Source organism: Tursiops truncatus, chromosome 10, assembly GCF_011762595.2.
Source record: "Tursiops truncatus isolate mTurTru1 chromosome 10, mTurTru1.mat.Y, whole genome shotgun sequence".
In the NCBI taxonomy this organism is placed as follows: domain Eukaryota; kingdom Metazoa; phylum Chordata; class Mammalia; order Artiodactyla; family Delphinidae; genus Tursiops; species Tursiops truncatus.
Genome location: NC_047043.1, coordinates 71,197,442 through 71,210,252, shown reverse-complemented (window position 1 = coordinate 71,210,252; position 12,811 = coordinate 71,197,442). Strand labels below are relative to the sequence as shown.

Here is a 12,811-nt window from a genome sequence, read left to right as displayed (position 1 = left end):
ATGGAAAAACTGGAAAGCAAAACCAAAGCTGAATCCAGAAAACTTGACCTATTAATACATGCTTCATTCTTTCCTGATGATGTCATCGAAATCAATCCCTTCATAGAACAATACTTAACAAATAGAAGACTGTAATGACCAGTTACAATGATTGGAAGAGGGTAAAAAATTACTAGAATAAACAAGTTAGCCTATACTATGGGCAGCAACCCAGGGTACCAATTAGCTGAGAAAGGTTTGGAGTCACACTACCTAGGTTTATATCACAATTCTGCGCTTGGTAATGGCAATATGCCACTTGTGCAAGATATTTAACTTCTCATGCCTCAGTCACCTCATTTATAAATAGAGGATAATAACAGTTTTTGTGACAGTAAATAATACATCTACGTTCCCAAGGCAGTACTGGCAGTGGTTCTAGTGGTAGTGCCAAGTTTCCACTGTCGGCATGCTCAGAGTGCAAACTCTGCTTTTCAACATTGTTCCTGTCTGTGTCTAGCACTCTCAGATATACTATGAGCTGCCTGAAAATTTTTTTAAAGTAACTACTTAAAATTTTTTTCAATATTTAATAAATTTGCATGGTTTAAAAATATAAAAAGATATACCTGAACGGTCTCCTTGCTGTGTTTCTCACCTGTTATTAGGTTATCAATGTTACTAGTTTCTATTGTATACTTCAGGGTATTTTTACATGTATAACAATGTGAATGTATATTCTAATCCTTCCATCTTTTTACATAAAAATAGAATACTGAAAAAAAATAGCATACCATTTATATTATTTCCCCCCTTTGTTTTAATTTATCTTGGAGACCTTTTCTTATTGTATATAGAGTGTTTTCATTCTTTTTTACACCTATAAATATTATATATTGGTGTAAAATTTCTGTGTGTGAAGGTGTGACTGTAAGGTAAATTGCCAAAGAGTAAATTCCAGGTTAAAATATTACAGTTGAATTACCTTCTGTATGGGTTTTACCAGTATGTACTCTCACCAACCTTGACAACAGAATATCATCAAACTTGGGTGTTTGTTAATCTGCTAGAAGAATTTCATTTTTCTTATTACATAAAATGTTAAGCCTAAATTAATATATTTAAGAATATTTTGTATTTCTTTGCCTGTGAGCTATTTGGTCTTCTTGTCTATTGTTTTAATTGAATTTATGGTCTTTTTCTTACTGATTTCTAGTCCTAGAAACAGGACTAGGGAGATTAGGCTTTGTATGTTAATATTAATAGTATGTTAATATTTTATTGAAGATTTTTGAGATTATGTTCAGAAGCAATGTTGGTCTTAATTTTCTTTTCTTGTAATATCTTTGTCAGATTTTGCTATCAGGATTATGTTGGCCTTATGAAACAAATGGGAAATTTTATCTCTATTTTCCAAAAGAGTTTTGTATAAAATTGTTATTATCTCTTTCTTAAATATTTTAGAGAAACGTTTGCTAGTGAAACCATTGACCTGGAGCTTCATGGGAAGGATTTTGAAAACAGTTTTAATTTTTAAAATAGATATAGGAATATTCAGATTTGTGTTAATTTTGTGTCAATTTTGGTAAATTGTATTTTTCAAGGAATTTTTCCATTTTCTAAAGTTGTTAAATTTATTGCCATAAAGTTGCTCATAATATTTATTTATTATCTTTTAATGTCGGTGGAATCTATAGGGATAACTCCTTTTTCATTCCAAATATCAATAATTTAAATTTTCTCTCTTTTTTCTTAATCAGCCTAGTTAGGGATTTAGTTATAGTTTATTGTTAACATTTAAGCCTTCAGTCTTTTTTTTTTTTTTTTTTCGGTACGCGGGCCTCTCACTGTTGTGGCCTCTCCTGTTGCGGAGCACAGGCTCCGGATGCGCAGGCCTAGCAACAATGGCTCACGCGCCCAGCCGCTCTGCGGCACGTGGGATCTTCCCGGACCGGGGCATGAACCCGTGTCCCCTGCATCGGCAGGCGGACTCTCAACCACTGCGCCACCAGGGAAGCCCGATCATATATGGTTTTTATTCTTCAATTTGTTAATATGGTGTATCACATTCATTGATTTGTGTATGTTGAAGAATCCTTGCATCCCTGGGATAAATCCCACTTGATCATGGTGTATGATCCTTTTTTTAAACATCGTTATTGGAGTATAATTGCTTTACAATGGTGTGTTAGTTTCTGCTTTATAACAAAGTGAATCAGCTATATATATGCATATATTCCCATATCTCTTCCCTCTTGTGTCTCCCTCCCACCCTCCCTATCCCACCCCTCTAGGTGGTCACAAAGTACAGAGGAGCTGATCTCCCTGTGCTATGCGGCTGCTTCCCACTAGCTATCTGTTTTACATTTGGTAGTATATATAAGTCCATGCCACTCTCTCACTTCATCCCTGCTTACCCTTCCCCCTCCCCGAGTCTTCAAGTCCATTCTCTACGTCTGCATCTTTATTCCTGTCCTGCCCCTAGGTTCTTCAGAACCTTTTTTCCCCCCTAGATTCCATATATATGTTTTAGCATATGGTATTTGTTTTTCTCTTTCTGACTTAATCACTCTGTATGACAGACTCTAGGTCCATCCACCTCACTACAAATAACTCAGTTTCATTTCTTTTTATGGCTGAGTAATATTCCATTGTATATATGTACCACATCTTCTTTACCCATTCATCTGTTGATAGACACTTAGGTTGCTTCCATGTCGATGGCTATTGTAAATTGAGCTGCAGTGAACATTTTGGTACATGACTCTTTTTGAATTATGGTTTTCTCAGGGTATATGCCCAGTAGTGGGATTGCTGGGTCGTATGGTAGTTCTATTTTGAGTTTTTTAAGGAACCTCCATACTATTCTCAATAGTGGCTGTATCAATTTACATTCCTACCAAGAGTGCAAGAGGGTTCCCTTTTCTCCACACCCTCTTCAGCATTTATTGTTTGTCGAATTTTTGATGATGGCCATTCTGACTGGTGTGAGGTGATACCTCATTGTAGTTTTGATTTGCATTTCTCTAATGATTAGTGATGTTGAGCGTTCTTTCATGTGTTTGTTGGCAATCTGTATATCTTCTTTGGAGAAATGTCTATTTAGGTCTTCTGCCCATTTTTGTATTGGGTTGTTTGTTTTTTTGATATTGAGCTGCATGAGCTGCTTGTAAATTTTGGAGATTAATCCTCTGTAATTTGCTTCATTTGCAAATATTTTCTCCCATTCTGAGGGTTGTCTTTTCGTCTTGTTTATGGTTTCCTTTGCTGTGCAAAAGCTTTGAAGTTTCATGAGGTCCCATTTGTTTATTTTTGTTTTTATTTCCATTTCTCTAGGAGGTGGTCTAAAAGGATCTTGCTATGATTTATGTCATAGAGTGCTCTGCCTATGTTTTCCTCTAAAAGTTTGATAGTGTCTGGCCTTACATTTAGGTCTTTAATCCATTTGGAGTTTATTTTTGTGTATGGTGTTAGGGAGTGTTCTAGTTTCATTCTTTTACATGTAGCTGTCCCGTTTTCCCAGCACCACTTATTGAAGAGACTGTCTTTCCTCCATTGTATACTCTTGCCTGCTTTATCAAAGGTAAGGTGACCTTATGTGTGTGGGTTTATCTCTGGGCTTTCTATCGTGTTCCACTGATCTATATTTCTCTTTTTGTGCCAGTACCATACTGTCTTGTTTACTGTAGCTTTGTAGTATAATCTGAAGTCAGGGAGCCTGATTTCTCCAGCTCCATTTTTCTGTCTCAAGATTGCTTTGGCTATTTGAGGTCTTCTGTGTTTCCATACAAATTGTGAAGTTTTTTGTTCCAGTTCTGTGAACAATGCCATTGGTAGTTTGATAGGGATTGCATTGAATCTGTAGATTGCTTTGGGTAGTATAGTCATTTTCACAATGTTGATTTTTCCAGTCCAAGAACACAGTATATCTCTCCATCCGTTTGTAGCATCTTTAATTTCTTTCATCAGTGTCATAGTTTTCTGTATACAGGTCTTTTTTCTCCATAGGTAGGTTTATTCCTAGGTATTTTATTCTTTTTCTTGTAGTGGTAAATGGGAGTGTTTCCTGAACTTCTCTTTCAGATTTTTCATCATTAGTGTATAGGAATGCAAGAGGTTTCTGTGCATTAATTTTGTATCCTGCTACTTACCAAATACATTGATTTGCTCTAGTAGTTTTCTGGTAGCATCTTTAGGATTCTCTATGTATAGTATCATGTCATCTGCAAACAGTGGCAGATTTAAATCATCTTTTCCGATTTGGATTCCTTTTATTTATTTTTGTTATCTGATTGCTGTGGCTAAAACTTCCAAAACTATTTTGAAGAATACTGGTGAGAGTGGACAACCTTGTCCTGTTCCTGATCTTAAAGGAAATGGTTTCTTCAGATTTTCACCATTGAGAATGATGTTGGCTGTGGGTTTGTCATATATGGCCTTTATTATGTTGAGGTAAGGTCCCTCTATGCCTATTTTCAGGGGGGTTTTATTATAAATGGGTGTTGAATTTTGTCAAAAGCTTTTTCTGCATCTATTGAAATGATCATATTGTTTTTCTCCTTTAATTTGTTAAGATGGTTTATCACATAGATTGATTTGCATATACTGAAGAATCCTTGCATCTCTGGGATAAACCCCACTTGATCATGGTGTATGATCCTTTTAATGTGTTGTTGGATTCTGTTTGCTAGTGTTTTGTTCAGGATTTTTGCATGTATATTCATCAGTGATATTGGTCTGTAATTTTCTTTTTTTGTAGTATCTTTGTCTGGTTTTGGTATCAGAGTGATGGTGGCCTCGTAGAATGAGTTTGGGAGTGTTCCTTCCTCAGCAATTTTTTGGAAGACTTTGAGAAGGATGGGTGTTAGCTCTTTTCTAAATGTTCGATAGAATTCACCTGGGAAGCCATCTGGTCCTGGACTTCTTTTTGTTGGAAGATTTTTAATCACAGTTTCAATTTCATTACTTGTGATTGGTCTGTTCATATTTTCTATTTCTTCCTGGTTCAGTCTTGGAGGGTTATATCTTTCTAAGAATTTGTCCATTTTTTCCAGGTTGTCCATTTTATTGGCATAGAATTGCTTGTAGTAGATGCTTAGGATGCTTTGTATTTCTGCGGTGTCTGTTGTAACTTCTCTTTTTTCATTTCTAATTTTATTGATTTGAGTCCTCTCCCTCTTTTTCTTGATGAGTCTGGCTAAAGGTTTATCAATTTTGTTTATCTTCTCAAATACCCAGTTTTTAGTTTTGTTGATCTTTGCTATTGTTTTCTTTGTTTCTATTTCATTTATTTCTTCTCTTATCTTTATGATTTCTTTCATTCAACTTACTTTGGGTTGGTTTGTTCTTCTTTCTCTAGTTCCTTTAGGTGTAAGGTTACATTGCTTATTTGAGATTTTTCTTGTTTCTTCCCTCTTAGAACTGCTTTTTACTTCCCTCTTAGAACTGCTTTTGCTGCATCCCATAGGTTTTAGATGGTCATGTTTTCATTGTCATTTGTCTCTAGGTATTTTGATTTCCTCTTTGATTTCTTCAGTGATCTCTTGGTTATTTAGTAACGTATTGTTTAACCTCCACGTGTTTGTGTTTTTTACATTTTTTCCCCTGCAATTGATTTCTAATTTCATAGTATTGTGGTCAGAAAAGATGCTTGATATGATTTCAGTTTTCTTAGATTTATCAAGGCTTGATATGTGACCCAAGATGTGATCTATCTTGGGGAATGATCCATGTGCACTTGAGAAGAAAGCGTAATCTGCCATTTTTGGATGGAATGTCCTATAAATATCAATTCAATCTATCTGGTCTGTTGTGTCATTTAAAGCTTGTGTTTCCTTATTAATTGTCTGTCTGGATGATCTGTCCATTGGTGTAAGTGAGGTGTTAAAATCCCCCACTATTATCGTGTTACTGTCAATTTCCTCTTTATAGCTATTAGCATTTGCCTTATGTATTGAGGTGCTCCTGTGTTGGGTGCATATATATTTATAATTGCTATGTCTTCTTTGATTGTTCCCTTGATCATTATGTAGTGTCCTTCTTTGTCTCTTGTAACGTTCTTTATTTTAAAGTCTATTTTATCTGATATGAGTATTGCTACTCCACCTTTCTTTTGATTTCCATTTGCATGGAATTTCTTTTTCCATTCCCTCACTTTCAGTCTGTATGTGTCCCTAGGTCTGAAGGGGGTCTCTTGTAGAGAGCATATATATACGGGTCTTTTTTTTTGTATCCATTCAGCGAGCCTGTGTCTTTTGGTTGGAACATTTAATCCATTCACATTTAAGTTATTGATATGTATGTCCTATTACCATTTTCTTAGTTGTTTTGGGTTTGTTTTTGTAGGTCCTTTGCTTCTCTTGTGTTTCCCACTTAGAGAAGTTCCTTAAACATTTGTTATAGAGGTGGTTTGGTGGTGCTGAATTCCCTTAGCTTTTGCTTGTCTGTAAAGCTTTTGATTTCTCTGTTGAATCTGAATGAGATCCTTGCTGGGTATAGTAATCTTGGTTGTAGGTTCTTCCCTTTCATCACTTTAAATATATCATGCCACTCCCTTCTGGCTTGTAGGGTTTCTGCTGAGATATCAGGTTTTAACCTCATGGGAGTTCCCTTGTATGTTATTTGTTGTTTTTCCCTTTTTGTTTTTAATAATTTTTCTTTGTCTTTCATTTTGGTCAGTTTGATTACTATGTGTCTCAGCATGTTTCTCCTGGGTTTATCCTGCCTGGGACTCTCTGCACTTCCTGGAATTGGGTGTTTATTTCCTTTACCATATTAGGGAAGTTTTCAACTATAATCTCTTCAAATATTTTCTCAGGTCCTTTCTCTCTCTCTTCTCCTTCTGGTACCCCTATAATGCAAATGTTGGTGCATTTAATGTTGTCCCAGAGGTCTCTTAGACTGTCTTCATTTCTTTTCATTTTTTCTTCTTTATTCTGTTCCTAGGCACTGAATTTACTATTCTGTCTTCCAGGTCATTTATCCATTCTTCTGCATCAATTATTCTGCTATTCATTCCTTCTAGTGCATTTAAAAAAATATATTTATTTTATTTATTTATTTTTGTCTGAGTTGGGTCTTCATTGCTGCACGGGCCTTCTCCAGTTGTGGCGAGCGGGGGCTACTCTTCATTGCAGTGCACGGCCTTCTCATTGCGGTGGCTTCTTTTTTTGCGGAGCATGGGCTCTATGCGTGAGGGCTTTAGTAGTTTTGGCACGTGAGCTCTAGAGTGCAGGCTCAGTAGTTGTGGTTCATGGGCTTAGTTGCTCCATGGCATGTGGGATCTTCCCAGACCAGGGCTCGAACCCATGTCCCCTGCATTGGCAGGCGGATTCTTAACCACTGTGCCAAACAGGGAAGCCCCTTTCTAGTGCATTTTTCATTTCGGTTATTGTATTGTTCATCTCTGTTTGTTCTTTAATTCTTGTAGGTGTTTGTTCTTTAATTCTTCTAGATCTTTGTTAAACATTTCTTTCATCTTTTCGATCTTTGCCTCCATTCATTTTCCGAGGTCCTTGATCATCTTCACTATCATTATTCTGAATTCTTTTTCTGGAAGGTGGCTTATCTCCACTTCATTTAGTTGTTTTTCTGGGGTTTTATCTTTTCCTTCATCTGGTAAATGGTCCTCTGCCTTTACATTTTGTCTATCTTTCTGTGAATGTGGTTTTCATTCCACAGGCTACAGGATTGTAGTTCTTGCTTCTGCTGTCTGCCCTCTGGTGGACGAGGCTATCCGGTTGATTGCTTTCACATCTGAATAAAAATTGTTATGTACTTATTATTTTATCATTAGTTTACTGTTTTTTCTTTGTTATTGGCTTGAATTTTTAATGATAGATTTATTGAGATATAATTCACATATAAAAGTTCACCTTTTAAATTATGTAGTTCAGTGGTTTCTTAGAATATTCACAGAGTTGTGTGATCATCACCACTATCTAATTTTAGAATAACTTCCTTACTCCAAAAAGTAAGCCCATGACCATTAGTAGTCACTGTCCATTCCCTCCTCCTCCCAGGCCCTGGTGTCCTATGAATCTACTTTCTGTCTCTATGGATTTATCGATTCTAGACATTTCATATAAATGGAATCATGTTGTTATATGGTCTTGGTGAATGACTTCTTTCTCCCTAGCATGTTTTCAAGGTTAACCCATGTGGTAATATGCCTCATACTCCATTCTTTTTTTTTTTTTTTAATATTTATTTGGCTGCACCAGGTCTTAGTTGCGGCATGTGGGATCTAGTTCCCTGATCAGGGATTGAGCCTGGGCTTTCTGCATTGGGAGTGCGGAATCTGAACCACTGGACTGCCAGGGAAGTCCCCATTCGTCTTTATTGATAAATAATATTCCATTATATGGATATACCACATTTTGTTTATCCATTCATCACTTAATGGACATTTGTGTTGTTTCTACTTTTTAGCCATTATGAGTAATGTTGCTATGAGTACTTATGTAAAAATTTTTGTGTTTCACTTGATTTGGGTGTATATGTAGAAGTGGCATTGCAGGGTCTCATGGTAATTCTATGTTTAACTTTTTGAGGAACTGCAGACTGTCTTCCAAAGTGGCTGCACTGTTCCCACTTGCAATGCATGGGGGTTTCAGTTTGTCCACATCCTTGCCAAATTGTTATTGTCCATCTTTTTTTTTTTTTTTTTTTTTGCGGTACGCGGGCCTCTCACTGTTGTGGCCTCTACCGTTGCGGAGCACAGGCTCTGGATGCGCAGGCTCAGCGGCCCTGGCTCATAGGACCAGCCACTCTGTGGCATGTGGGATCCCTCTGGACCGGGGCACGAACCCTTGTCCCCTGCATTGGCAGGCAGACTCTCAACCACTGCACCACCAGGGAAGCCCTGTCCGTCTTTTTGATTATGGCCATCCCAATGTGTGTGAAGAGGTGTCTCATTGTGGTTTTGATTTGCATTTACCTGATAACTAATGATGCTGAGCATCTTTTCATATGCATATTGGCCATTTCTATGTTTTCTATGGAGAAGTGTGTGTTCAGATCCTTTGCCCATTTTTAAATTGGGTTATTTACCTCTTTTTATTCAGTTGTACAAATTCTTTATATATTCTAGATACAAGTCGCTTATTAAATATAGATTAATTGATCAGAAGTGTGTGGGTTTATTTTTCTGGGCTCTCTATCCTGATCCGTTGATCTATGTGTCTGTTTTTGTGCCAGTATAATATTGTTTTGATTACTGTATCATTGTAGTATAGTTTGAAATCAGGGAACTTTTTTTTTTTTTTTGTATTTTTGGCTGCGTTTTTTTTTTTTGGTCGCCGTTACTGCATGCAGGCTTTCTCTAGTTGTGGCAAGCAGGGGTTACTCTTCATTGCGGTGTGTGGGCTTCTCATTGCTGTGGCTTCTCTTGTTGGGGAACACAGGCTCTAGGCATGCGGGCTTCAGGAGTTGTGGCACATGGGCTTAGTTGCTCCATGGCATGTGGGATTTTCCTAGACCACGGCTTGAACTCATGTCCTCTGCATTGGCAGGCAGACTCTTAACCACTGTGCCACCAGGGAAACGCTGATACCTTCACCTTTGTTCTTCCTTCTCAAGATTGTTTTAGCTCTTCAAGATCTTTTGTATCTTCATACAAATTTTAGAATTATTTGTTCTAGTTCTGTGAAAAATGCTGTTGGTATTTTGATAGGGATTGCATTAAATCTAGATTGCCTTGGAGGGTATAGTTATTTAAACAATATTAATTCTTCAAATCTGTGAGCATGGTATATCTTTCCACCTGTTTGTGTTGTCTTCAATTTCTTTTCTCAGTGTCTTGTAGTTTTATGAATCCAGGTCTTTTACCTCCTTAATTAGATTTATTCTCAGGGATTTTATTCTTTTTTATATGATCATAAGTGGGGTTATTTTCTTAAATTCTCTTCCTGATAGTTCATTGTTAGTGTATAGAAATGCAACCTATTTCTGTTAATTTGGTATCCTGTAACTTTACTGAATTCATTGATGAGTTCTAGTAGTTTATTGGTGGCATGTTTAGGATTTTCTATGTCATTATCATGTCATCTGCAAATAGTGACAGTTTTATCCCTTCTGTTTCAATTTAGATTCCTTTTATTTCTTTTTCTTGTCTGATTGCTGAGGCTAGGACTTCCAATACTATATTGAATAAAAGCAGTGAGAATGAGCAGCCTTGTCTTGTTCCTGAACTTAGAGGAAATGTTTTCAGCTCTTCACCATTGAGTATGATGTTATCTGTGGGCCTGTCATATGACCTTTAATATGTTGAGGTATGATCCCTCTGTACCCACTTTGTTGAGACTTTTTATTATAAAAAGATGTCGAATTTTGTCAAAAGCTTTTTCTGCATCTATTGAGATAATCATATGATTTGTATTCTTTAATATGGTATATCACATTGATTGATTTGCAGATATTGAACCATCTATGCATCCTTGGGATAAATCCCACTTGATCATGATGTATGATTCTTTTAATTAATTGCTGAATTCAGTTTGCTAATATTTTGTTGAGGATTTTTGCATCTATGTTTATCAGTGATGTTTGCCTATAATTTTCTTTTTTTGTGTTGTCTTTGATTTTGGTATCCAGGTGGTGCTGATCTTGTAGTATGAATTTGGAAGCATTCCTTTCTCAGCAAATTTTTTGGAATAGTTTCAGCAAAGGCAGTCCTTCTTTAACTGTTTGATAGAATTCACCTGTGAAGCCATCTGGCCTGGACTTTTGTTTTTTAGGCATTTTTTATTATTAATTCAATTTCATTCCTGGTAATCAGTCTATTTGTATTTTCTGTTTTTTCCTGATTCAGTCTTGGAAGATTTTACATTTCTAGGAATTTATTAATTTTTTTCTAGGTTGTTTATTTTAGTGGTGTATAATTTTTTGTGTCGTCTCTTATGATCCTTTGTATTTCAATGGTGTCAGTTGTAACTTCTCTTTCTGATTTTATTTATTTGGCCCTCTTTTTTATTTTTCTTAATGAGTCTGGTTAAAGGTTTATCAATTTTGTATATCTTTTAAAAGTACCAGCTCCTAGTTTCACTGATCTTTTCTTTTTAGTTTCTATTTTATTTATTTCCACTCTGGTCTTTATTATTTCCTTCCTTCTACTATCTTTGGGTTTTGTTTGTTTTTCTTCTCCTAGTTCCTTCAGGGTAAGGTTAGATTGTTTGAGAATTTTCTTATTTCCTGAGGTGGGCTTGTTTGCTATAACCTTTCCTCTTAGAACTGCTTTTACTGTGTCCCATAGATTTTGGAATGTTATGTTTTCATTTGTCTCAAGGTATTTTTAAATTTTCTACTTGAGTTTTTTGGTGACCCAATGATTCTCTCTTTTTGTGTGTATCTGTTATATGTTTTTGGTTTGTGGTTACCAGGAAGTTCATATATAACAACAAATAGGTGTCTATTTTAAGTTGATTTCTTAAGTTTGAACACCTTACATTTTTACTAACCCTCCAAATGTTTTATGCTTTTGATATCATATTTTACATCTTTTAATTTTTGCCATAACTACTATTGTGGATATAGATGATTTTTACTACTTTTGTCTTTTAACATTCCTACTAGATTTATAAGTGGTTGATCCACTATTTTTACTCTATGTTTGCCTTTACCAGTGAGATTTTTCCTTTCATATTTTTTAATTTCTGGTTTTGGCCTCTTCCTTTTCCTTTAAGAAGTCCCTTTAACACTTCTTGTAAGGTCTGTTTGATGGTGATAAACTCTTTTTGCTTTTTGCTTATCTGTAAAACTCTTTGTCTCTCCTTCAGAGATAAAGATAAATCTGAAAGATAACCTTGCCAGGTAAAGTATTCTTGGTTGTAGTTTTTTCCTTTCATCATTTTGAATATATTGTTCCACTTCCTTCTGGCCTGCAAAGTTCCTGCTGAAAAGTCTGCTGATAGTTTTATGGGAGTTCCCTTATACAGTACATAACTAGTTGCTTTTCTCTTGCTGCTTTTCAGGTTCTCTCTTTATCTTTAATTTTTGTCATTTTAATTATAATGTGTCTCAGTGGGTACCTGTTTAGGTTCATCTTGTTTGGGATTCTCTGTGCTTCCTAGAGCAGGATGTTTGTTTCCTTCTCTAGGTTAGGGAAGTTTTCAGCTAATGTTTCCTCAGGTAGGTTCTCTGCTCCTTTCTCTCAATTTTCCCCTTCTGGGACCCCTATAACATGAAAGTGAGTACACCTGATATTGTCTCAGAAGTCTCTTAAACTATCCTCATTTTTTAAAATTCTTTTTTCTTTTTTTCTGTTCAGCTTGGATTATGTCTACCACTCTGTCCTCCAGATCACTGATCCTTTCTTCTATATTATTCTATCTGCTGTAGATTCCTTCTAGTGTATTTTTCATTTCAGTTAATGTATTATTCAGCTCTGATTTGTTCTTCTTTATATTTTCTAACTCTTAGTTAAAATTCTGTGTTCATCCATTCTTCTGAGTTCAGTGAGCATCTTTATGATTATTACCTTGAACTCTTTATTGAGTAGATTGCTTATTTACATTTAATTTAGTTATTTTTCTGAGCTTTTGTCTTGTTCCTTTGTTTGGAACATATTCCTCTTGCCTCCTCATTTTACCTAATTCCCTATGTTTATTTCTATATATTGGATAGGACTGTTATGTCTCTTGATCTTGGAGAAGTGACATTATATAGGAGACATCCTATGAGCTCAGCAGCGCACTCCCTCCTGGCTACTAGACTTTATGCTCCAGGGGTGTCCTCTATTCATGCTGCATGCTCCCTGTGTTGTGGAAGAGCTAACTGTTGAGGGCATATTGGTTGGTGGGGCTGGCCCTTGGCCTGTCTGGCTGTGATGCTCTGA

General features: G+C 36.0%; 1 protein-coding gene across 1 annotated transcript in view; it reads left to right on the top strand.

Moving 5' to 3' along the window:
• The window catches only part of DNAH12 (dynein axonemal heavy chain 12), a 229,604-nt gene that overhangs the window by 83,393 nt on the left and 133,400 nt on the right, over positions 1-12,811 (top strand). The window lies entirely within an intron of this gene.